The sequence below is a fragment of the Protopterus annectens genome, chromosome 16.part0, assembly GCF_019279795.1.
Source record: "Protopterus annectens isolate FY-2018-M chromosome 16.part0, PAN1.0, whole genome shotgun sequence".
Taxonomy (NCBI): Eukaryota; Metazoa; Chordata; order Ceratodontiformes; family Protopteridae; genus Protopterus; species Protopterus annectens.
In genome coordinates, this window is record NC_056750.1 from 267,131,082 (window position 1) to 267,159,024 (window position 27,943).

The 27,943-nt window shown below is 38.8% G+C and overlaps 1 protein-coding gene across 1 annotated transcript in view; it reads right to left on the bottom strand.

The window, feature by feature from the left end:
• The window catches only part of RGS3 (regulator of G protein signaling 3), a 2,411,552-nt gene that overhangs the window by 2,025,454 nt on the left and 358,155 nt on the right, over positions 1–27,943 (bottom strand). The window lies entirely within an intron of this gene.

Consider the following 27,943-nt stretch of genomic DNA (forward strand, 5'->3'; position numbering starts at 1 on the left):
GAATGCATTTCCATAAACCTAGTTAAACTTTCCAATTGAATCACATTGGGTATAACAGTAAAAAGAGAGACCAAATCAAGTATTACCATGAGAAAACCTTCAATAAGAGTTGTAATTATTGAAAGTGTATAAAACTCTCAAACTGTTCCGTGTCTCAACACATGCTCTCTACTATTTAAAAGTGGTCTCAAACATTTTTCAATGAAAATGGATGCAGGTTCAGTATACCAGTTTCTATGGGACACTATAGGCCTCATGGGTGGGTCAGTAGTGCTCTTGTGTAGTTTAGGCAAACCTTGAATAATAGGTGTAGTTTGTGAGGTAACCATAAAATAATATAACAGAACATTATCTATCATGCCATTCAAAAACATATCTTTTAATTGTTATGCACTTTTTCTATGAACAGCTTAACCCTAACATGGGCAGTTTCTCATAAAAAAACATCTTCCTTCAGCATGAGACATAGTGAAATCATACTTATTGTTATCCATAATGACTATAGGCCCTCCCTTATTGGCAGGCCTGATTACTATTGTCATTCTTCTGTAAATCCAATAAAGCTTCATGCTCTAATTTTGTTAGATTATAAGATTTTTGCCCCTTGTAATGTTTATGCCTATTAAAATCAATTTATGCATATCCTCTATGCACATTTTTTCAAAAGCAATAACTAATGGGTTAACTGCAGGTATAAATGTGCTAGTTTTTTTACAAACATGACTACCTTGCATATGTGTAGTCTCTGTGCCATTAAACTGCATTTTTATCAAATCACGTTTAAACATCTTTATATCAAATATAACATCTGCAAAGTCAGACCTACCAGTGGGTATGAAAATCCATCTTTTTGTAACAAATTAAACTCATCTTGAGACAGAACATGACTGGATACATTCCATATAAAGTCTTTCTTTGGTTGAAAAAAGTTTTCTTTATATCGTATGGGCTCTCGTAAAACCCATCACGCTTCCACTTGTTCCTTCTCTTGCTGCGACCTCTGCTCTGTTTCAAGGCAGTAGTTTTTGTTCTTTTATAGGTAGCAGAAAATTCAAAGGCTGCATACCTCTGCTCTCTCAAAAAAAAAGTCACTGTTGGCAGAATGGACCATGCCTTGCTTTTCAGTACAAATAGATTCTGTTGTTCCTTCAGCTGCATTATGAACTTGTGCTACAACTTGCACTGTCTTTCTCCTAGCCCCTGGGTTCCTTCACTGCAGCGTCATGTGCATGTATCACCATACACCGATGCCTCACTCACTCGAGACACAACATTCTGGTTAGCTGCTAAAGGCAAGGAGACAGAATTAAACAAGACCCCATTCTCCCTGGCTTGTGCTGTATTGCTCACATTCTCTTGTGTTCTCGGCCAAGTGAAAACATGGCCAAGACAAAAATCAGTCCTGTCTCTCTCCAATTTGCCTAGTTTTGTTTTCAAAAGTTTCCTTTCATAAGCAGCTACTGAGTCAAACACCTCAGGCATGTGTCTATCTACCATGGCAGCACCACATTGATTCAGTAGTTCACTATACAAGATGCTAATGGTAGAGCTTATGGTTTTCACCTCATTATTTCCAGCAGTTATAAGCAGTTTCAAATAGCCCAGGCTAGTATTTATATTGAGTTTCTGCCATTCACTCAGAAACATGGAATCATTTGGTAAATATGAAGGCATTTTCAATACACATATCCCACGTGGTATAATGCCTTCTTTAACACAAATTTCAAGATGAAGATTGATACTGATTACGCTTCATTTTGAATAATTCCTTTTCTAAGTTGAGTAAATGACTCTTGAACAGAACATCCACAGTATGGTCTTCACCTCTTACATCCTCAGGAACAGCAGATAATAATGGATTACTTTTCTTAGTAAAGTTGTTCACAAAAGTATCTACCTTAGCCGTTAAAGTGGTGTGCTCTGAAGGAGAGGTGTGGTTCATGTTAAATTATCTCATCATTGTCAGCCATCTCCATGCAACTCAGAGTGATAAAAAGAATAAAAACAACCAGCAAGAACAATAAAAACCACTCGTATGCAGCTCCTTGTGTCCACAGCAAAACTACAGCAAAGTATCCAAAAACAACAGGATGACACAAGATAGGCTCCAGGTTATAAAGCTTTAATCAAGCACAAGTGCTTTCATGTCTGCTTCTTCAGGTGCATAAAAACAAACTGAAACTAGTCATACTTTTAAACATTGCTGAATGCATCACATGACAATGCATCACATGTCTATATACACTTCAATACTATAAAATATTAAAGCTATACGGTAACCACAAAATAACTAAATATTCAGAGAAAATCATAAAAATATAATCATAAAATATTCTTTTACATGTGCCCCCCCCCATTGCTAGGAGTTTTCTGAGTAAAAGGGGGGGGGGGGCACATGTAATAAAACAAAGGAAATGGAAGCTAGATGGATAGTCTTATTCAGAGCTGATATGGGACATGGTCTCAATGAACAAATACCACTGAGACCAAAGTTAAAGGCCAGACCTCTACGTAGGTAAAGTAGTTGTTCTTAAGAATATGTATTTTAACAATGTTTTTATAGTGCACAAAGTATATAAGAAATATTTTATGATTATATTTTTATGTTTTTTTGAATATGCAGTTATTTTGTGGTCACCATATAGCTTCAATATTTTATAGGAATGGAGTGTATATAGACATGTGATGTATTGTCATGTGATGCATTCAGCAATGTTTAAAAGTAGGACTAGTTTCAGTTTGTATGCACCTGAAGAAGCAGATGTGAAAGCACTTGCGCCTGATTAAAGGTTTATAACCTGGAGCCTGTCTTGCGTCCTCCTGTTGTTTTTGGATACTTTGCTGTAGTTTTGCTGTGGACACAAGGACGTGCATACGAGTGTTTATTGTTCTTGCTGGTTTGTATTATTCTTTGCATCACTCAGAGTTGCATGGAGATGGCTGACAATGAGGAGATAACTGAACTGTCTACACCCCTCCTTCAGAGCACACTGCTCTGAAGACTAAGGTAGATACTTTTATGAACAATTTTACTAAGAAAACAAATCCATTGTTATCTGCTGTTCCTGAGGTGAAGACAATACTGTGGATGTTATTCTGTTCAAGTCATTTACTCAACTTAAAAAAGGAATTATTCAAATTGAAGCATAATCTGTATCAATCTTTTCATCTTGAAATTTGTGTTAAAGAAGGCATTATACCACGCGGGATACACACATTGAAAATGTCTTCATATTTACCAAATGATTCCATGTTTCTGAGCGAATGGCAGAAACTCAATATAAATACTAGTCTGGGCTACATGAGACTGCTTATAACTGCTGCAAATAATGAGGTGAAAACCATAAGCTCTACCATTAGCACCTTATATAATGAACTACTGAATCAATTTGGTGCTGCCATGGTAGATCACACATGCCTGAGGTGTTTGATTCAGTAGCTGCTTATGAAAGGAAACTTTTAAAAACAAAACTAGGCAAATTGGAGAGCGACAGGACTGATTTTCGTCTTGGCCAGGTTTTCACTTGGCTAAGAACACAAGAGACTGTGAACAATACAGCACAAGCCAGGAAGAATGGTGTCTTGTTTAATTCTGTCTCCTTGCCTTTAGCAGCTAACCAGAATGTTGTTTCTCGTGTGAGTGAGGCATCGGTGTATGATGATGCATACACACAAGACGTTGCAGTGAAGGAACCAGGGGCTAGGAGAAAGACAGTGCAGGTTGTAGCACAAGTTCGTAATGCAGCTGAAGGAACAACAGAATCTATTTGTTCTGAAAAGCAAGGCATTTTTTTTTTTTTTTTTTTTTTAAGAGAACAGAGGTGTGCAGCCTTTGAATTGCCCGCTACCTATAAGAGAACAAAAGCTAACTGCCTTGAAACAACAAAGCAGAGGCCGCAGCATAAACAAGAGGAAGCACGATGGGTTGAACGAGAGCCCATACGATATAAAGTAAACTTTTTTCAACCAAAGAAAGACTTGATATGGAATTTATCCAGTCATGTTCTGTCTCAAGATGAGTTTCATTTGTTACAAAAAGGATTGTCTTTCATACCCACTGGTAGGTCTGACTTTGCAGATGTTATATTTGATATAAAGATGTTTACACATGATCTGATGTTAAAAATGCAGTTTAATGGCACAGAGATTACACATATGCAAGGTAGTCATGTTTGTAAAAAAACTAGTACATTTATACCTGCAGTTAACCCATTAGTTAACGCTTTTGAAAAAAAATGTGCATACAGGATGTACATAAATTGAATGATTTTAATAAGCATAAACATTACAAGGGGCAAAAGTCTTGTAATCTAACAAAATCAGAGCATGAAGCTTTATTGGATTTACAGAAGAATGACTCAATAGTAACCAGGCCTGCCAATAAGGGAGGGCCTATAGTCATTATGGATAAAAATAAGTATAATTTCACTATGTCTCACATGCTGAAGGAAGACTTTTTTATGAGAAAATGCCCCTGTTAGGGTTAAGCTGTTCAAAGAAAAAGTGCATAAGCAAGTAAAAGATATGTTTTTGAATGGCATGATAGATAACAGTCTATTATTTTATGGTTACCTCACCTACTACACCCATTATCCAAGGTTTGCCTAAACTACACAAGAGCACTACTGACCCACCCATGAGGCCTATAGAGTCTAGTAGAAACTGATGTACTGAACCTACATCCATTTTCATTGAAAAATGTTTGAGACCACCTTTAAATAGCAGAGAGCATGTGTTGAGAGACAGAACAGTTTTTGAAAGACTTATACACTTACAATGATAGCACCTTCAATAGATTTGTAATTATTGAAACACTTGATGTGGTCTCTATTTTTACTGTTATACCCAATGTGATTGGGTTGAAAAGTTTAACCAGGTTTATGGAAATGTATTCCGATTTCTCTGAAAGTAAAATTATACTAGTGAGGAATTTACTGAGCACTGTCTTAGAAATTTACCGAGCATTGTCTTAGAAAATAATGTTTTTCGGTTTGGTGATGATTTATACTGGCAGCGTAATGGCGTAGCTATGGGCATGTCCTGTGCCAATAGCTACACCAATACTGTCATGGTTGTATGGGAACATGAGTTTTTATGGACTGGCCCATATAGGTTCATAGGTAGGTACTAGGCTATTGGCCCTGGGGCCTATATAAGCCTAGCCAAAAAGGTACCCTGGCTTTCGCCACCCAAGAAAAATATTTTCCTGTGCCCCTGTCGAGCAGAGCCACAGATGTGATCCCTGGGGTGAATTTCCTACTTCCCCATCCAGTCATCAAGATTTTTCTTTTGAAGAGTGCTAATGAAGAGCTTTGTTTGATATACATGTAGTTTGTTCCAGAGTATAGGAAGTCTCTGTGACAGTAATCTATCCCTGCAGCATGTTCTGTTTATTGTGGTGACAAAGTTTATGTCCCTTGAGCGTGTAGCTCGGAGGGATTGGGATTTCTTTAAGTAGAGCATGTCCAACAGCTCTAGGTTTGACATAGCTTTGTATGTTAAGCAGAGATGGTCTCCGAGTAGGTGATATGCGACGGAGTCAAGCTGGAATTTTTTGAGACAGTCTGCATAGGGCATTTGTTTGAGGCCTGTAATCCTCTTTGTGAGGTATTTCTGCAGCCTTTCCAGTTGTTGCATGTGTCTTGTGAAGTACATACCAAAAGGGGCACTGTACTTTATAATGGGTCTAATGAGCGCCGAGTAGAGGGGAACAATGACCTCTTTTTTCCTGGATGAGAAACCTTTTGTGATGAGGTGTGCCACGTAGAAGAATTTCCTGACTAATGTGGCGATGTGAATATAAAGGAGAGACTGCTGTTCACCTGTGTTCCCAAGGTCTCATCACACTTTTGGTGTTAAGTAGACTACCGCCTATGTGGTAGTTCATGGGTACTGAGTTTTTACCAAAGGGGATGACCATGCACTTTTTGGCACTAAGCTTGAGGCCATGGCTTTGACACCAGGCATCTGTCTCAATGAGGCCCTTTTGTAGGATGTCCACATCGTTAGGTGTTTCGATTATGGCTCCTACTTTGCAGTCATCTGAGAACTTCATTAGCCAAAGACCTTCTATGTTTGGTATCTACTTCTCTGAAGTACAGGCTAACAGGAGAGGACCCAGGACTGAACCCTGTGGTACTCCACTAGTCTGAAGTCAGATTTGGAGTCTGCTACTTTCACAGTGTGGGTTCTGTCAGTAAGCCAATTGGCAACCCATCTTGTGACATAGGGATTTATACCTAGTTTAGGGAGTTTATCTATAATTCCAGAGTGGGGGATGGTATCAAAAGCCTTGGCGAGATCTAGGTAGGCTGTGTGAACCACCTTACCCTCGTCTACAGCTTTGGTAACTGCTTCAAAGAAGTCTATCAGGTATGGGAGCATGATCTGCCTTCTACAAACCCGAACTGGGTGGGGTCCAGCGTTTGGAGATTACCAGTGTCTTTGTTTATAAGTTCTGTGATGACACATTCCATGGCCTTGCAGACTAGGCTCATCAAGCTAATGGGGCGGTTCCCGGGGTCCGTGGTGACTCCCCCTTTGTGGAGTGGGATAAGAGTCGCTGTGCACCATTCAGTGGGCACAAAGCCTGAGGCGAGGCTATGATTGAACATGGTATTTAGGTGGGGTGCCAGTTCGTTCTGTAGTTCGTGTAGAACGCGACCTGGGATGTTGTCAGGTCCCATGGATGCTGTATTCTTGGGCTTTGGAGAGTGTTTTTTACCTTTGCAGCCATGATTATAGGAACTTTGCATTCTTCCGGTATAGAGATGGGCCCTTTAGAGGATGAGAGGGGGGTAAAGTTAGCACTGAACCTATCTGCCAGGATGTTGGCAATATCTGTTGGTTCTGTATATTTAGTGCCATTGTGCTGTAACTCAGAGCAGATCCGAGTGTTGCCATTGAGATTCTGGACATAGCTATAGAATGCTTTGTGGTTGTCCTTAGAATCAGTGGTGATTTTGTTTTCGTAACTAGCTTTGGAGGATTTTATGAGGGATCTCAGCTTCTTACTGATGCTGACCAGGGAGTCCCCCAATCATGGGATTTTACTCTTTTTTGCAACAGTTTCTTTCTTCTGTTGTAGAGTTTGTTTATGGAGGATAGCATGATCCATGTACTTATGTAAGTGCTTATAAAGTGCATTTGTGTAGGATTCATCAGTTGTACCTCTACTGTCCATCTACATGGGTGTCGTGAAGTTTGCCACTTCTGTCTTAAGAAGTGTGAAGTTGGCTTTGGAAAAATTTTTTTATGGTTGTTTCCCTAATGGGGGTGGGGGCGGGATGTGGATGTCTAGGGTGATTAGCTTGTTGTCGGATCTCACCAACGAGGAATTGTCCTCTGGTGTGGAACACCGGTCGCCCATGCTGGTAATGACCAGGTCTAGGATATTGCTGCCCCTGGTGGGGGTGCGGCTAAGTTGATCCAAGGTGTTGGAATTTATGAATGCCAGAAAACGTTGAACAAAAGATTTGGTACACGAGTAGTTTCCCCAGTTAATGGTGGAGTAGTTGAAATCGCCCATTATTAGGGTGTTGGGTTGTACCCTAATATTTTCCAGTGTATCAAGAAATGAGTGGGAATCCCGGGGCATGGTGGGGGATCTGTAGCAAGCTACAATTTGTATTGCGGTCTTGCCAAAGTTAGTTGCACTTGGATAATCTCAGGTGCATTATGCTAAGCAACTAGCCTGGAGGTGTGGATATCCTTAATGAATATGGACACTCCTCCGCCTTTAGTGTTTCGATCCAGGTTAGGTGGCCGAAAGGTGTGGTATGAATTATAGCCTGGTAATGCAGGGGTGCTCTCTGGGGCCTTGAACCAGGTCTCTGTCACTGTACAGATGTCGATGTTCTCCAGTTTAAGGAGTGCCTCGAGTGAATGCATTTTGAGGTTTAGACTTCTAGCATTAAGTAGCATTACCCTCAGATTTTGCTTGCTAGGACCTGTTACGGTGGTGAATTTGTCATTTGAACCTTGCCTAAAAAAAGGCACTATAGGGGTGACAAGAGCCTTAGCTAGTATCCGGAATCCCAAGGGCGACAGGTTCAGGCAAAGCATCGTGGTCTGTCGATCATGTCATCCCAGGCAGACAGATACTGGATCCCCTTAGAATGACACCAGAAGCTTAGCCAATTGTTGAAGTCAATCATTTTGTCCTTGTACTGTGGTATCATTCTGGCTGATGGCATGATGCTACTCAGGGCTAGGGTCATACCTGCCTGGGATAGAAGATTGGAGAGCTCCTCCATGTCTCTTTTAATGTAGTCCAGGGAGGAAAGTCTCAGGTCATTCACACCAACATGGACAATGACAGAGTCATATTTGTACTTCTTGTGGAGTGACTTGAGTGCGTACGTTATGTAGCGGATCCTGGCAAATGACAGGCAGCTGACAGTAACTTTTTCCTTGTTTAGCCTGGTGAGTGGAACATCAGTGTGCCTGACTATAGTCACCTATGACTAGAGTGTTGGGTACATTGTTGTCCCTTATGGGCTGTGGTTTAGTGGCACACTGAGTTGGTGGGCTATGTCTCATTTGGGTTGTGTTGGGGGGGTGGAGGTTGCTTGCGTTTCTGCTTTGGAAGTCTCTGTTGCTTGGGCAGATTTTTATTCACAGCCTCCGTGAATGTAGGTGTGCATTTTGTGTTTGTGTGTTTTGGTGGTGTAGGTTTTGAGGGACTATGTGAGGAGTGTGGTGTGGTACAAGTGTTTACCTTCTCCTTTTGACTGTCTAGTCCAGTCTTGGGTGAAGAGAGCTTTGCTTCCAGTTTGGCTATATAAGTGCATCTCTCACAGGTTGCAGTGTTGGGTGGTAGGAGGAGAGGGTTGTGTGTACATGAGGCAACTGCTGCATTGCCCCAAGATGCCCAGATTCATCAGGCAGACAGGAGAAAACACAGAGAACTGACCCTTAGACATGCCTGGATAGGTGCTTAAGTACTAAAAACTGTTTTCCTCTAGACAAGTGAGGAAAGTTGAGTTCTGTAGTAATTTGTAGCGTATTTAGTGCTTACGAGTTCTGAACAAGTGCTGAGCCTAAAAAAACAGATTTGAGTGCTAAAACTAAAGAACTGTCTAGTTCTAAGGGAAAACTTGAAAGGCAGAATTTATTGGGCTGGGAGTAGTTTAACCCTAGCTAAGCGGTGATGCATAAAGTGTATGTGTGTGTATGTGTATATATATATATATATATATATATATATATATATATATATATATATATATATATATATTTACACACATATATATATATATATATATATATATATATATATATATATAAAAACAGTAGCAAATGAGCAAACTGATTTAAACAAATTATCAGTTAACCAATAAAAACCTAAAAACTGAGCCCCGTTTCAGCAGTCTTTGATCAGACAAGTTCTAACTGCACACTCCTGCCACTAGGGTGCAGGGGAACCTTCTCCAAAAAAAGATGGCCTGGATAAGTGCTGAAGTTATACAAACAAAGCTAGATTCAGCAGGTCTGAATCTAGTCTATGCTACAGAAAACAAGGCATACCAATTTCATTAAAAAACATTCAAACAAGCAGGCACAATAAGCCTTTAACCAGAAACTCCCAGTTCAGAAGAGCAGAATCTGCCCTCTCCTCCCACAAGAGTGCAGACCAGATCTTCTTAATGTAAAATAACTGGCCTGAAGCCCAAGTGCTTAAACCAGAACTAATACACTTTTAGAATAACAGACACTAAGCCTTCAATCAGCAACTCCCAACTTAGAAGGATGTGACCACAACCTTCTTAATGTAAAACAACTGGTCTGAAGCCCAAGTGCTTAAACCAAAGGCTTAGAATAACAGTTACAATTTAATCAGGCTACTAACAAGCAGTAATAAATGCAGCAGAATAAATGCAATTTAGTACTTTTAAGGACAGGCAGCAAAAGCAAAATAAAGTAATAAAGTAGGAAGAAACACAAATACAGTAAAAGCAGATGAATAAAGTGCAATTTTTTTGGGTGTATATTAGAACATCCAAGTTTCAAAATTCAATTTATTCAATGAAAGCTGAAAATATCGAAGCAAAAGAAAAACACATTTTGTCCTATGGAAAGAATTCGGCTGTCCGTTTCTGATCCTTTGGTATTTTCAGCACTGCGGTTAAAAGTTACGGGTTGGGTTCAGGTAAGTGTGAGATTGAGAGCGGGTTAGATTAGTTAGGGTGCGGGTTAGGTACGTGTGCGACTGTGTGGACGTGAGGGTTAGGTGAGTTAGGGTTAGGCCTCAGGTTAGGTATGTGTGCGATTGTGTGGACGTAAGGGTTAGGGCGGGTTAGGTGAGTTAGGGTTAGGACGCGAGTTAGGTATGTGTGCGATTGTGTGGACATGAGGGTTAGGGCGGGGTACATGAGTCAGGGTTAGGGCGTGGGTGAGTGTGAGATAGTGAAGGACCTTGGGGTTAGGGTTAAGGTAGGTGGATAGTTAGTGGTGTGTCTATAGTATAGTGTAGGGTTAGGTGTAAGATTTTAGGTGTATGTGTGTGGATTGCGGTTTGTTTGGTGTGCTTGTGTTGCATGTATGCGTTTTGGAACAGCAAATTTTTTCCCTAGGAAAAAATTTGCTGTTCTGTATGTTCGATGTTTTCATCTTTCTCTGAATAGGGGTCGTTATTAGAACATTTGAAGTTTTGAAACTTCGATGTTCTGATATAGACCCAATTTTTATATATATATATATATATATATATATATATATATATATATATATATATATATATATATATATATATATATATATATATATATATATATATATATATATATGTATATATATATATATATATATATATATATATATATATATATATATATAACAATAGAAAATGAGCAAAACTGATTTAAACAAATTACCCAACACTCCAGTTAAAAAGCTCAAAACTGAGCGCTATTCCAGCAGTCTTCAATCAGACAAGTTCTAACTGCACACTCCTGCCACTAGGGTGCAGAGAAACCTTCTCCAAAAAAGATGGCCTGGATCAGTGCTCAAGTTATACAAACAAAGCTAGATTCAGCAGGCCTGAACCTAGTCTATGCTGCAGCAAACAAGGTGGACCGATTTCAGAAAGAAACAGTTCAAATAAGCAGGCACAATAAGCCTATAACCAGAAATTCCCAACTCATAAGGGCAGAATCTAGCCTCTCCTCCCACAAGAGTGCAGACCACAAACCTTAATGTAAAATAACTGGCCTGAAGCTCAAGTGCTTAAACCAGAACTAATGCACTTTTAGAACACTGCCTTTAATCAGCAATTCCCAACTTAAAAGAATGTAAGCTGCCTGCCCTGCCACAACAGGGAAGACCACAAACCTTAATTGTAAAATAACTGGTTTGAAGTCCAAGTGCTTAAACTAAAAAGCTTAGAATGACAGTTACAATTTAATCAGTCTACTACCTGAATATCAGAACAAAGGTTTGATCTTTCGTAGATTTGTAGATGACCTTTTTATTTTATGGGCAGGTTCACTAGAGGAGTTCTTGGAATTTCTTATGTACTTGAATGCAACCACCACTTTTCTAAGGTTTACATCTGTTGTCTCACATGAGAGAATAAACTTTTTGGATATACAAGTAAACAATACATGCTTGTACAGAAAGGAATGTTATGTTAACCATCTTTTAAGCAGAGGAAGTATGCACCCTACCTATGTATTTGATAATATTATTAGGAATCAGGTTTTAAGAGCGTCTAGGTTGAATGTTAGGGATGCAGATTTCCATCAACAATCAAACAGTATGAAAAATGATTTACTGGCCAGAGGCTATGGGGAGAGAGATGTACAGAAGCAAATACAAGTAGTAGTTAGTTTGCAACGTACGAAGGCTAGACCGTATTACTCGGATAGATAGTCCAAGGAAAGAGACCAGTGGTGATAAGCCTAAGTTAAAGGTGCCATTAAGCTTCTCTAGTGATGTCGGGTCTTATATGAACATTATACGTAAACACTGGGGGATATTGACCACTGACAAGGTCATCACAAAATGGATAGAGAATGAACCTAAATTTTTGTTCAGAAATCATAAGTCTTTGAAGAGATGCTTATGTGCACCCAGAGAAGAGAAAACACCTATGCGTGGTATGGGGACTAAGCCTTGTGGCAAAGCACAAGCTACATGTGATACACAGCATATAGTGCATCTCGCTCACTGTGTAGTATGCAAGAAATTTTATATTCGGAAAACAGACCGTACACTCAAGGAGAGGGTTAGAGAACACATTTATCACATAGGCAAACAAAGCAGAAGTAATGCCCTGGCCAAACATGTTTGGAATACCAACAACCAACATAAATTAAGTTTATGGCCATTGCTAGGAGTTTTGTGAGTAAAAGGGGGGAGAATACATGTAATAAAACAGAGGAACTGGAAGCTAGATGGATAGTCTTTATTCAGAGCTGATATGGGACATGGTCTCAATGAACAAATACCACTGAGACCAAAGTTAAAGGCCAGACCTCTACATAGGTAAAGTAGTTGTTTTTAAGAATATGTAATTTAACAATATTTTTATAGTGCACAAAGTATACAAGAAATATTTTATGATTATATTTTTATGATTTTCTTTGAATATTTAGTTATTTTGTGGTTACCATGTAGCTTTAATATTTTATAGTAATGGAGTGTATATAAACGTGATGTATTGTCATGTGATGCATTCAGCAATGTGTAAAAGTATGACTAGTTTCAGTTTGTTTTTATGCACCTGAAGAAGCAGATGTGAAAGCACTTATGCTTGATTAACGCTTTATAACCTGGAGCCTATCTTGGGTTCTCCTGCTGTTTTTGGATACTTTGCTGTAGTTTTGCTGTGGATACAAGGACCTGCATGTGAGTGGTTTTTATTGTTCTTGCTGGTTCTAATACGTTTGTAACACAAGCATATGAATCATGTTGATATTCACAAATGACATGCATTTATTTACAAAATTCCAGATAGCTGGGATGGCAGTATCTCCTTTTGGGACATTCCTTCCCCCCCGCCCCTGAGGACTTAAGCTAGTTTTTCAAGTGACCCATGAGAAACGCTGCTTGAGAGGGATGGAGCCTTATCTGGGAAAACATTACCACATTCCTTGTCTTGAGAGCCCATCCACAGTGGCATTGCTAACCCCAGTACAGTGTTGCACTGTTCTATCATATGCCTGCAACCCTAGGCTCCACCATAGTAATTTCGAACTTTGCTGGCTGGCTCCCTGTAGCCATAGATCCCTCTCAGACTCCTCCGACCTTCTACTGCCAGTACTTAGCACCAGGGCCTCCCTATCATGGTAAGGGTTCACAGTGTTAACATGGTACAATTTGAGCCACTGCCTCCTGCTTAGCAGGTCTACCATGCAGTTAACAGCACAGACCTCCCTTACCATTTTGAAGGTTCTTTCCCAAGTTGCCTGCAGCGTTTTGTGCCTGACAGGAATGATGACCATAACTTGCTGCCCCACAGCATACTCTGTAGCTCGAGCATTCCTGCCATACCAAACCTTTTTCTGCTGTTGGGCTTCTGCCAGGTTCTCCTGGGCCAAGACCATGAGTTCCCTGAGCCTTGTCCTGAGGTTTAGGACATATGCCACAACAGACTCCTTGTGGAATTCACGCACACCCTCCCACTCATTACAAATCAAACCTAGAAGTCCCCTCATCCTACGCCCATACAGTAACTAAAAGGGTGAAAAGCCTGTGTATTCCTGTGGCATCTTCTCTGTAAGTAAACAGTTGGGGTAAATATTTGTCCCACTCCCTCTTAAATTGGTCTGCAAATACCCATTACATGGTCTTTAGTGTACAGTTTAACCTCTCAACCAGACCACTATTCTGGAAATGGTAGGGGTGGTTCTTTAGGTGCATCCCCCACAGTGCTTTCACAAACAAACCAGCAGGTTTGACATGAAATTGGCACCTCTGTCAGTCAGTATTTCTTTTGAAAAACCTACCCTGCTGAAAATCTCTAACAAAGCATTTGCTACCTTTTCTGCCTCAATGGAGGACACAGCCACCACCTCAGGGTATCTGGTAGTATAACCTACTAGGCTATACTTCTTCACTGTGGAACTTGGGGTACTCAGAAGCCCCACAATATTCATAGATACCCTCTAAAATGGCTCCTCAATCACAGGCTAAGGCATCAACGGATCTTTCCCCTGGTCTCCTGCCTTGTCTACCTTTTAGCACTGCTCACAGGTCCCTGTTACATCTATGGAAATCCCAGGCCAATAAAAGTTCTGCATAATATGTCTCTTTGTACGCATTATGCCCATATGACTTGCAAAGGGAATGTCATGGGTGTCAGACGGTAGGCTCTGGGCATTACCAACTGCTGTATTCTCTTACCCTCCAGCCCTCTCTCAGGTGTCCACTCTATACGGTAATAGTTTGTCCCAGTATACAGATTCCCTTTTCCTTGACAATCAGGTACCTCACTGGCTACCTCCCCAAGGCCTTGTAATGCAGGGTCTGACAGCTGAGCCTGTCTCAACTCTTCCTGGCTCCCTTTCCACAGGAAGTCTGGTACTCTTTGACAGCGGTGCCTCACTATCAGCCTGGGTACTACACTACTCACTTCTGCCCTTGCAGTCACTCTGCCCAAGGGAACATCAGTACCCACAAGCAGCTGTGGCTCACCATCAGTCTCACTGCTACAGGGTAGCTCCCTCCTTGAAGTAACTGCCACAACTGACTTCAAGTCTGCAGCCTGTCTGGGTCCCCCTCAGGCTACTAGACCCACATGCTTATCTCCAAGCCTGACTGCGTGTCACTGCATGCACAAAGTACTGCATTATCAAAATCATTCCCTATCAGGACATCTGCAGGGATGTCCTCAAACACACCTACCTGCTTACTTCCTTTTCCACCAGCTAAGTCATGTTGAACCGTAGGAATTGAGTCCCTCCTAAAGCTCTGACTGCAGTAGACTGCCCAAGCAAGTAGTGCTTCTCTTCAACCATTGCAGGCTTCACAATGGTTAGGTCAGATGCTGTCTCTCTCTTAGCAGTGGTCTGTTTTCGATCTACTAAGATAGTATATATCCTCTTGTGCTAGTTTGGTACCCTTATCTCCAGACAACTTATTGTTAGCATTCCCACTTACTGGCTCTCCCACATTTTGTTCCCCACCTTGCCTCCTTGGACACTGATATGCCACATGGCCCCACTGGTTGTATTTAAAACATTTAACCATTGGTCTTGGCTGTGTACCTGAACTAGTGACTTCCACTGATATTGGCAGACTCAGTTGGGGCGGTTTAGGCTGCCCACAATGGGTTCCCTTAGACCCAAGTGCAGCACTGAGTATCCCTTTCCTGTGCAGTGATGTCCTGACTAATAGGTATAGGTCTTCCTTTTTCCCCAACTCATCTGCGGTCCTACATTCCCTATCTGCCAACCAGATTCTCATGTCCTCAGGCAAAGTGCTAAGGGCTTGTTCCCTCATCAAAAGGTCTGCCAGCCCTTCAAATGTGGTGACCTGACACCCACTCACCCATCTATAAAAATCAGTGCTTAACTCAGTAAAATTCACGCACACTTTCATCTGCCTTGCGTCTATGCTCACAAAACTATTTTCTACAAGTTTCAGGTGTTAACTTAAAACACTCTAATAAACAATTTTTAACAGTATTATAATTTAAGCAACCAGTATGAGACAATTTAGAAATAGCAGTTACAGCTTTACCATGAAAGTAAGGGGGTCAGGAATCATACCGAGAAGCCCCTGGTCAACATTGTACTGTTTACAAGCCCTTTCAAACATATGAATAAAACTATCAAAATTATACCTTCTGTAAATTGTGGAAGAAATTTACTGACCTTTGTTGCTTCTGGGGTTTGGTTACTCCCTTCCCCATCACCTCCATGACCCTGGCGAAAAGTCAGCATCTCTTTTTCGTGTTGCCTCTTACTCGCATTTTCTTCAGCTTCCAGACATCTCAGTCTCTGCTGATTCCATTTCCATTTGTTTCTCCTGCCACCGTCTCTCTGCTGATTCCAGTTCCAAACATTTGGACTCCAGTTCAAGTCTAAAACTCCAGACAGATTTTTAAGTCCTCTGTGAAAAGGTTGAACTGCCCATTTTCTTACAGTTGTATGTCCCCACGGCCAATCTGGTTGTCCTCCTGGTTGCTGGTCTGTGATGCATCTGTGACCAAGACTGCAATCATTTCTGTTTTAGTCATGTTTGCATGGACCAGTCCTTTGCTTGGCACATCTAACCAACTGGCTCCTCGTCAGCTTACCATACTCCTCTGCTGACATCTTTGCCTGCTCTCCCTGACTAACTAAGCAAACAAAAAATAAATAAAATTAATGTGATATGAAACTCAAAGTTCGCCATGTGGCTGACAGAGTACACACACCTTCTAGTGACAACTGTTTACAGGCTACAGGAATTCAACATCCACACCACTGAATTCTAACATGTGGATATCCCACCACTGCCAACCAATATATGTGACTCCCCACTTGAGGGTCCTTGATTACTGGGCCAGAGGTGGGGGACATACATTGGGAGGGTGACAGGTACAAACACAGCATTTCCAGATGCAGCTCACTGCATCAAGTGAAACTTCCCTCAAGACCAGAGACCACAGTCAGTCCAGGGCTGGTTTCTCCCTCTTTCTCCAGATCCCCAGTAAGACTCTCCCCACTGGCAGAGTTGTAGGGTTGAGATATCAGCTGAGTGGCCAAGCCAAGACCTCCAACACACACTCTGTCCAACCAGTGCTGTGTGTTCCTGCCCGAGTAACTGACAAACACACTCCTGAAGATTTGTTTTACACACACACACCCCTGAGAAAGGCTGGTACAGGTTTACTAGCTAAGCCCCATTCTGTTCAGACTATAAGGTAGTTACTACTGTCACCAGCCACCTCTTTATCAGCTACTTTAAGGCCCTTAACAATGGGTGTCCAATCTTACTGTTTAATGTTACTATCAATACAAATGGTAGTTTGACCAAGAGTAAGGCTATTAGGAGTGGCCTACACTGTCACCAAATAAATATGCAAGTACTCTCAGAACATAAATATGTCTCTACACAGATCAACCACAATGAAAGGTTTAAATATATTTAATAATAAATAATAAGAGAACAAGAAAATACTCAGTATATACTTACAGTTACATCAGAGTACAAAATCACAGGAAATATTTAAAACATTGCAGGACAGTCTCAAATAAAGAAAAACATTAAGCTAAGTTTTGCTATATTCCTGACTGTATCTATGAGAATTACTGTACCCTAATAACTTGTTTCGAGCAAGCAAGGTGGATGTGATGATTAAATCTTGATGTTGTCAGGCCAAAGACAAAATATAGAATACAGTCTCTCACCAAGAGACTTCCCAAATTAATATTCTCAAATATTATTGCTGGGATAGAGGTTGCAGAATGACATCATTTCTTGTCATCTGACTCTATATCCCAGGTGAAAACCTCAACTGATGCAGCTGGTAGCATTTAGCATCTACCTGCGAAAATACATAGACAAGGGCTTTTCTTAGATCTAAGGCAGATCCTGGAAGCTATAAAACACTTTCAACACAATACAGAAAATGTCTAGTTCTAGACAATGTGTCTGTTACTACACTGAAACTGAAAGATAACCTCCTTTATTTATGTGGCCATATGGTAATTTCATTTCAGCTATTTTTCTGGTTAGCCTCTTGGGTTCCAGCTTCTATTGTTAAAATATATACATCTAAACAGTTACAACAGTGCAGGTACATTCATCTCTGCAATAGGGCATGCCATGGTTACATCTTTAAACAGCACTTTGTAAAACATTTCTTCAGCACACGCCTGTAAAAGACATCTTATAGGACATACAGTTCTAATACATTTGTAACACAAGCATATGAATGTTGATATTAACAAATGACATAATTATTTACAAAATTCCAGATAGCTGGACTGGCAGTATCTCTCATGACACATCAATAAATTTCCCCACCTTTATCAGAAAAAGTAGGATTGGAATTAAGTATTTAGCAGGAGTGGGATCAATTAACTGTTGGGTCAAGTTTGTCAATAGTGTACAATAATTAAAAAAAAAAATGAGTAACTTTATACATGCTATCTGCCTTTTTCAAGAGGCAGCTGGCTGACCATCAGGAAAACTGCAGGCAGTAACACATGTCCTCTAATGCAGGCAGAACAGGAGGAATGGGTGTGGGTTCTGGAAAATACTACTGTAACAACTCAGTATTTTCTGAGCAAGTGAGAAACTTCAGTGGTCTCCCACTGAAAACACTGGCACATTCTAGCAATAGTCTCAGAGAAAGAACCCCCCCCCCCCACAGGGAGAAACAGAAACCGAGCTCTCCTCAGAGTCTGAATCAGAAATGTTAAGAAAACCTCTGCATCCACCCCTGCTCCTCCTGTCCAGATTCAAAATCTTGAATCTTTTTAGGAAAAGAGGAGTCCCACTTTATTTTACCAGAAACTACTTTACAAGAAGGATCGACAACCTGAAATAAAACCTGAACCAGACCCAGTAAACTACTCCTATCCAAAGAAATTTGAGGAGAAGATACATGCTTGGTTTTCCATTTCTTTTTAATTAGGAAAATGCTGCCTGCCATGTTACTAGTGGCAGGAGCTGCTTCCCTAGGGATGGGCACATCGTTCTGACACAGGAAACCCTTCCTGTTCTCTTTCCTAAGACTGATAAAAGTGGCTGTTCCTTGCCCACTGAGAGGACTCCAACAGCTGCAGAGGACGTGTCTAACCCCTGATCTATAGTTGCTGTAGGTGACACACCAGTGGGATCTGGGGTAAAAGATGAGTGGTCTGACATACAACAAACGACCACAACAGAGTCACCCACCTGTGGCCAAGGCAAATTGCTAGCCTGCTGTGGTGGTAAAGGCGGTTTGCTTCGATTTTTGTTCTTGTAGCTGGAAGGACTGACCACGGGACCAATAGTCTGTTCCATGGTGATGCTGAAAATGGTGCATCTACCTTCAAAAGTTACCTTTTTTCACAGAAAAAACAGTAACACTGTGCCAGCCCCACCAAGGAAAAATAAACAATTTCTCAATGGAAAATATGTTTTCAGTTAGTTAACACTACTTTAAAACTGACAGCAAAAAAATTAGTGATGTTCTGTTTAAAAGTACATTACAGTCTCGAGACAGTCCATAAAACACAACACTCCTACTTTAAATCAACTTTCCTGAAGAGGAAAGTAATAAAACAGCAATAAAAGTAAGAAAATGGAAGACTTTTTTTCCCCAAAGAGAACTTATCTGCCCTGCAAAGGAAGGCACAAGCCAATCATCAATCCTCTAAGGCCTCAGATAAGTGTACTTTTACGTGACAGTAAATCTCTGAAAGGTTTCGCGCTCAGACTTATTTTTTGGTCAGCTCAGCTCAAGCTGCTTGACAGATTGGGGGGTGTGGATGGTGCCCTGAAGCTTTGGAATTTGGCCTGCCATTACATTCTTGGTGGGATATAAACCCATATAGTTAAGGCTACTGCAGCAGTGATCAATACAATTAACATCTACTGATATGGAGACAATCTATTAAAAAAAGAGGTCATGTTCTTACCATAACGTTCTATCTTTGTTGTTGATCTTCATTCATTCATGACTGATGGGTATCAGTTCCGTCCTCGGAACAGAGTCAGCTGTGAACCAACTGATATTGCCAAAATCCTGGCAGATAGATTCAGTGTTAACTTTAACCCCCCCTCACCCCGTAAAGGGCCCATCTCTATACTGGAAGAATATAATGTTCCTGTAATCACGGCAGCACAGGTAAAAGCCTCACTCTCCAAAGCCAAGAACACAGCATCCATGGGACCTGACAACATCCCAGGTGGCTTTCTACATGAACTACAGAATGAACGGGCACCCCACCTAAGTACCATGTTCAGTCATAGCCTCACCTCAGGCTTTGTGCCCATTGAATGACGCACCATGACAGCTATCCCACTCCACAAAGGAGGAGCCACAACAGACCCTGGCCTGCAAGGCCATGGAATGTATCATCATGGAAATCAAACAAAGACACTGGAGATCTCCAAATTCTGGACCGCTTACAGTTCGGGTTTGTAAAAGGCAGATCATGTCTCCTAAACCTGATAGACTTCTTTGAAGCAGTCACCAAAGCCATAGATGAGGGTAAGGTGGTTCACACAGCCTATCTATATCTTGACAAGGCGTTCAACACCATCCCCCACTCTGGAATTATAGATAAACTCACTAAATTAGGTATAAATCCCTATGTCATAAGACGGGTTGCCAACTGGCTTACTGACAAAAACCACACTGTGAAAGAAGCAGACTCCAAATCAGACTTCAGACCAGTGACAAGTGGAGTACTACAGGGTTCAGTCTTGGGTCTTCTCCTGTTTGGTATCTACTTCTCTAAGTATAGGCTAACACAGAAGGTCTTTGGCTAACTAAGTTCGCAGATGACTGCAAACTAGGAGCCATAATCGAAACCTAACGATGTGGACATCCTACAAAAGGGCCTCACTGAGACAGATGCCTGGTGTCAAAGCCATGGTCTCAAGCTCAGTGCCAAAAAGTGCATTGTCATCCCCTGTGGTAAAAACTCTGTACCCATGAACTACCACATAGGCATGAGTCTACTTAACACCGAAAGTATGATGAGACCTTGGGGGACATAGGTGGACAGTAGTCTCTCCTTTGACAATCACATCACCACAGTGGTCAGTTAATCCTCCTACATGGCACACCTCATCACAAAAGGTTTCTCATCCATAAAAAAAGGTCATTGTTCCCCTCTACTTATCACTCATTGGACCCATTATAGAGTACAATGCCCCTTTTGGTATGTACCTCAAGACATCTACAACAACTGGAAAGGCCGCAGAAATACCTCACAAAGAGGATTACTGGCCTCAAACAGATGCCCTACGTAGACAGTCTCCAGCTTTACTCTTGGCATATGCAGGTAAAAATTCACTCTTTATGCAAAGCCAAGAACACAGCATCCATGGGACCTGACAACATCCCAGGTGGCTTTCATGAACTACAAAATGAACTGGCACCCCACCTAAGTACCATGTTCAGTCATAGCCTCACTCCCAGGCTTTGTGCACATTGAATGGCAGCACTCATGACAGCTGTCCCACTCCCTTCAAAGAAAAGTCTTTTTTCAAAACAGGTTTATTGTTTTAGCTTATATAAAGAAATATCATAACAATTTTATACAAGTAATTAAAATAGGTATTATTATAATATTCAACAAAACAATAAAGTATTTACAAAGGAGGAGCCACTAACGAGACCAATTAATTAAACTAAAATACCATGCTATTGAAATAAAAATTTTTTTTTAACAATTTTGTAAATTATCTATACAATAAAATAAGATGTTTTCTATTTGGCCTGCAAGGCCATGGAATGTATCATCATGGCACACTAAATCAAACATTTTAAAGACATTGAGCGAAGGGGAGGTGTATCTGAAATCCAAATTCTAGTTATTATTTTCCTAGCCACTGCTAGAATATAGACCATAACAAGGGAAGCTTAACCTTTTTTAACACGCTCACAGTTCGGGTTTGTAATATAGAAGGCAGATCATGAAATTATCTCCTAAACCTGCAAAAATTCATTAATTGACTTCCAGTATTCTTTCTCAATTTTATACAGTCATAAAACATATAGGCCCAGTCAGCATTAATTTCTACATTACATCTCTTACATAGATTATCTTTATTATTTTATTTTTATTCATCATCAAGGTGTATAAAAAGATCTATGTAAAAGAATTTCCATGTATAAAGAGAGTCTCAGACAATGGAAGACATAGTTCTATAAGCAGATTCAATATATATTGTTTTATCTTGTTGGGTTGGTGGGTCCCCATTGTAGAAGTGAAATAATTCCAGTATGAATCTACACTGTAAAAGTTTCTTGTCTGATAACATGTATGTATGAAAGTTTGCTTATCAGAAACTTTATGTTGTAAATTTAATATCAAGTAATCAATCAGTGTTGGAATAGACTTCTTTGAGAGCAGTCACACCAAAAGCCATAGATGAGGGTAAGTGTTGGGTTTCCACACAGCGGTTTCTATCTATATCTTGACAAGGCGTTCAACTTTTCATCCCCTACTCTGGAATTATAGATAAACTGATACCACTACTTTAGAATTAGGTATATTGCCAATGAGTTTGCCCCATATGTCACAAGACGGGTTGCCAACTGGAAATACTGACATTTCCCTAAACTAGGGTGCATGAAAGAAGCGAACCAAATCAGACTTCAGACCAGTGACAAACCATATGTTGGGTGTAATGGAATTTGAGGTACAGTTCAGCTGATAACCATACTTGTAGGTTATTTACAAAGGAAATCATATTTTTATGTGTTAAGGAGATTTTCATGAAGTGTATACTAATTAGCTCCCAATAATCTTTCCATTTTGTGACATATGATGATCTATTAATAAAGTAATACTTTTACAATGAGAGAGATAATTATATAAATTAAAAGATCTGGAAAATGCAGGTTAGCTATTATGTTTCTTTAATGCAATCCCTAGGTCTATTAGGTGCCCATAAAAATTTAACATTAGTGTGTTCAGTTTCTTGATAATTATTTTGTAGGTGGGAGTACTACAGGTCCAGTCTTAAGGTCTTCTCCCTGTTTTGAGTATCAATAATTGTCTTCCTCTAAGTAAAAACATGATTTCCGGCTAACACAGAAGGTCTTTGGCTAATTGAGATTCAGCAGGGATGATTTATTATATATAATAGATTTAATATCTTTAGATAGTATTATACCTAAAATAAGTTATCTGATACAGATTGGGTACATATTTAGTAAAATCCACTAATAGGGAATATTTTTAGGTAATATATAGGTGAGTATTTTAGTTTTTCTTCATTGAATATTAAACCAGAAATACTTTTAAAATTTATCATGTTATCAAATAGAGACTGTATAGAAGAATTAGATCCTGCTGATGTAATTAGGGCATGTCTACCAAAAGTTGAATTTTGGATGTTGTATTTTTCATCTATTTCAAAACCCTCTATGTCAGTACTGTTTTTCTGCAAATTAGCCTGGAGCCATAGCTCGAAACTCCTAATCAGATGTGGACATCCTTGTTTGTACAAAAAGGGTCTCACTGAGACAGATGTTCCTACCTGAGTGTCAAAGCCATGCTTTGTATAAATGTCTCAAGAGCTCAGTGCCAAAAAGTGCATTGTCATCCCTTTGGTAAAAACACTGTACCCAACTTACTGAACTACCACACATGAAGGCTAATAAGTGTTAAATCTTTATTTTTCCTATTTGCAAAATCTATTAATTAAAGTTCTTCTTATATTATCAAAGTATTTCTTACAATGAAGCCTGTCTGATCTATATCTATAATGCGGGAATGATTTGTGTGTCCATCATGCGAGTCTACTTAACACAGAAAGTATGGGAGTGAGACCTTTGGGCTGATATGGGGGACATAGGTGGATCTTTATTAGAGTTTTAAATTAGTGAAATAAATGTATGTGCAAGATGGGGGGTTATTAACTCAGTTTGGGCCAAAATAAAAACCTTATGTATTAATGAATATGTATTTTTTAGAGGATTTTTTATATATCTCTGGTATAATACCATCATTACCCAGGGTAACTGTTTGATTTAAAAGCTTACTTATTTGTGTAATAACTTCTACATATATAGAGTACTCTTGTCCAGTAGTCTCTCCTTTGACAATCACATCACCACAGTGGTCAGTTAATCCTTCTATTTTATCATGGCACATGTTAAATATTATTATGGTTAATTTTGTGAAAGTGTTTTAAATTCATCTAGTATTTCATTGCAGAAACATTCTTCTTTCCTTAGAGAAAAGTTTACTGATATGGTTTGTTTATTCCAACCTTTTGTTTTTGTTTTTAGATCTATGTAAGTATTTGGGGCTTATTGACTAAGACAAAACTTGTATTTCTCTAAGTTATTTTAACTTTATTAGTTAAAATTTCTTTGTATTCTCATTTAGTTTGTTTATTTCTTCAATAGCTCTTGTCCATAATATTTTCTTTATTATTATGTTTATAAGAGTCTAATTTACTTTGGGCAATAACAATTCCTTATCCCAAGATTTCCTTTTATTATTATACCATCTGATACTTTGTCCATATAGATATGATTTTTAAGGCATTCCAAACAAACAATGGAGACTTCAGAGTGTTATTTATGTCTAAAAATGTTTTACTTCTGAAAGTATATATTCTTTATAGTCTTTTAGTTGAGTTAAGTATGCTGGTATCCTTTTTGATTGAACATTATGAGTATTTTTTATCATGAATTCAAAAACAATTGAATTATGATCAGATATAGGACATGGAAATGATTTTGGGATTAATTAAATCTGTTACCATCTGGTTAGAAATAAAGACCCTCATCTATTGTTGAAAAGGTTTCTCATCCATAAAGGTCATTGTATGGTAATGATTTTGAATCCTGATTATTAATATCATTCAAATGATAAATTAGCAAAATCCTTTAAATGTTTGCATTAGATGTAATTCTTTTCTTTCCTATAGTGAGTAGTATCCTTTCTTGTAGTATACAATTAAAGTCACCAGCTAAAATAATATCTCCTATAGAGGGGAATGATATGATCTTATCAAGATGATGTTCCCCTCCCTCTACTTACCAATTCACTCACTGGACCCATTATAGAGTACAGTGCCCCTTTTGGTATGTACCTCATAAGAGACATCTTACAACAACTGGAAGACTTAATGGTTTAGGAAGGCGCATACTTTTATTCCATAAAATTGCCCCTCCTCTTTTTTTCTGTGAGTGTGCTCTGAACTAACCAATACTGTATATTTGTTTTGTGGCTAGTTTATCAATATCTTTTTTCAAGAGATGGGTTTCTTGTAAAAGACTAAGTTAACCTTATGAAATTAATGTGTATCTTATTTGAGCTTTGCCCTTTTACATGGATTATTCAATTAATGTTTTAAAAAGAAATTCCTCACAAGAGGGATTACTGGCACTCAAAACAGATGCCCTCGTGAATTGACAAATAACAAGATAAAATTAATGTTACATCTCACTCAGGGTGTACCTTTAAATAGCTGTATTTATTGAATCTCTTATGGGATTTAAATTATAGGATTCAATTTTTGTTTGTAAGTGACAATGAATGTACAAAATATGTTGGATGTCAAAACTATATACAAATAACAATGAACAAGTGAAAATAATGTAAGAGGATTAAACCTTGCATCCCTAGTTGTAAACTCCCAGAGTAGTATTTTTACTCCAGCCATATCGCTTCCCTACTCAGAGGCTGCGTCTCTCAAGCCTATCAATTTAATACTAGTTATATTTAACTGAGTTAACAGTTTTCAATTCAGTATCTGTAGAGATAAGACTACACATTTGGTAAAACAGCATCATATAAACTAAAAATAAACCTTTTTTTTTTTTTTTTTTTTTTAAAGCTTCTGTTCATACTACTATATACATCCATGTATTATAAAACACTTGTATGCAAAATAGCATTCAAATAATCTTGATGTTAGAAATCAAGGAGAAAATAAGTTCTAACATTCATTTAAATCAAAAACTTTATTTCTAATATAGTTCAGACATTACATATATATTAGGATGCATCTATTTTCGCAATGTGTAAATACAGTTAACAGCTTCCAAAAAAAACCTTGAATTGCTTGTATATGAGCATTTACTCAAACTCATTATTGCCAATAAAATAAAATATTGTATTCACTTAAGAAATTGTTATAAATCATACTTCATAGTTAAGCAGATTCTCAGAAACATTTATATACATATCTACATACACACACATATACACATACACACATATACATATATATATATATATATATATATATATATACATACACACATATACATATATATATATATATATATATATATATATATATACATACATGCATACACACACACACATACACACACAAACACACATACAAAGCTATATCAAAACCCAGAGCTGCTGGACATGCCTTCCACTGAGTTGTATCTCTAATGAAATCCCAATCCCTCCCAAGCTACACGCTCTAGGGACCTAAACAATGTCACAGCAAACACAATAAACAGATTTTAAACATGCTATACTACTGTACTTTAAAATATATCATGACAATTTCTTCCAGTATGGGGTTATAAAATTATTTATGCTTGTCAATCAGATGGAATTAAATGAGTTATAGTAATGTATATGTTTTGGGACATGGAGTTTTAACACATATTATTAATCTGCTATTCCTGTATCTGTAGTGTGTCAGTGTGATATCTAGGTCAAAGGTGGGGCCAAGCTGCTTTCAACTTCTGTGAGAATTGAGGAGGGAGCTTTTAGATTCATGGACACTGTCCCAGAAACTTCCCATATCAGATTGTCTCTCTTGGAACAGACTACACCTATCTAACAACTCAGGCCAGAGCTTCTCATTGGTGTGAAATGCACTCTAAACATGACAAAACCTTCACAATGCATTCTACAGGTTATTACAGACTCTATGTAAAGTGAAATCAAACCCAAAATTATTAATAGTAACAAAACTCAACATTTTTGTCCCAACTCAACTCTATCTGAGATCTTATTATTTACTGTGTCTATATGATCAAAAAGTATTTCTATATATTAATAAAAGAAAAGAAAAAGAGAGTAGAAAGTATTAAAGGGTGTGAGCTAGAAATAAAAAATACAGAGAAAGCTATAAAGAAGTATATGCAATAGAGAATGTGCTTACTGTTTTATATTAATGAGAGTTAAAATAAAACATATTATTTACTATTATTTAGTTCTAATTATTATTAGTTAAAAGCCTTGATAGTTATTTACAAACAAGCATAAGCAGTGTAATCAAGAAAGTATAATTAGAAAATTTGAAAATTTTAATAAGAAAATTATTTTCCTGTGCATTTGAAGAACATATAAACTTTTAAAGGGAAAAAAAAATGTATCAAGTGCGACCTTATTTTCCTCTTCAGAAGAGAAACAAGTTAAATCACAGCTTGCCATTAAATCTCAGATATTTTGACTGGTTATGAAATAAAACATTTCTTTTACAGAGAATAGCTTTGATTTAAATCTTTTCAAAATATTTGTTGCCCTGTGGAAATGCAGGAACTATATTTAAAAGATTAATAATAAAATAAAATGATGAGAGAGAAAAAACACAGTACAAATCATTTGTTTTAGTCTCTTCTTCTTCTCTGAAGTCTTCCACGAAGTTTCAGTTACTTGATCTCTTTAACGAAGGACTAGCCCATTCCATTTTACTTCTATTTTTCCAAAATGTGTGCGATGAAACAGTAAGCGAGTTCAAGAAAAGTCTTGATGATTGAATGGGTAGGAGGAAATTCACCCCGGGGATCACTTCTGTGGCTCTACTTGACAGGGGCACAGGAAAATAATTTTCTTGGGTGGAGAAAGCCAGGGTACCTTTTGGCTAGGCTTGTATAGGCCCCTAGGGCCAACAGCCTAGTACCTACCTATGAACCTATAACAAGCTCATGCCAGACAAAAAAACTCTCGAGCTAAGCTTACCCATAGTGCCCTTCTATCACCTCAGATCAAATTTGCCCATAAGAAAGAAAACGGAGGCTTTGCCCAAGCAAATTCCCTATCATGAAGCTAGGACCAGATCCGAACCTCCAGGAGTCTTTTGGTGGAGGTAGGAGGGTGGGATGTCATGAATGAATAGGAACAACACAGATGGAATATTCTAAGAACATAACTTCTTTATCTGATGTTGTTAATCTTCATTCATTCATGACTGATGGGACAGATTCCCTAGCTACTTTATGTCCTGGGAGGCCCTATGGAAGGATATTCCTGAGCACCATTGAGCCAAAGGATGTTCTCCCTCTGGAGACCAAGTCCAATTTGTAATGAGAGATAAATGTATGAGGATAAGCCCATGTCGCTGCTGCACAAATGTC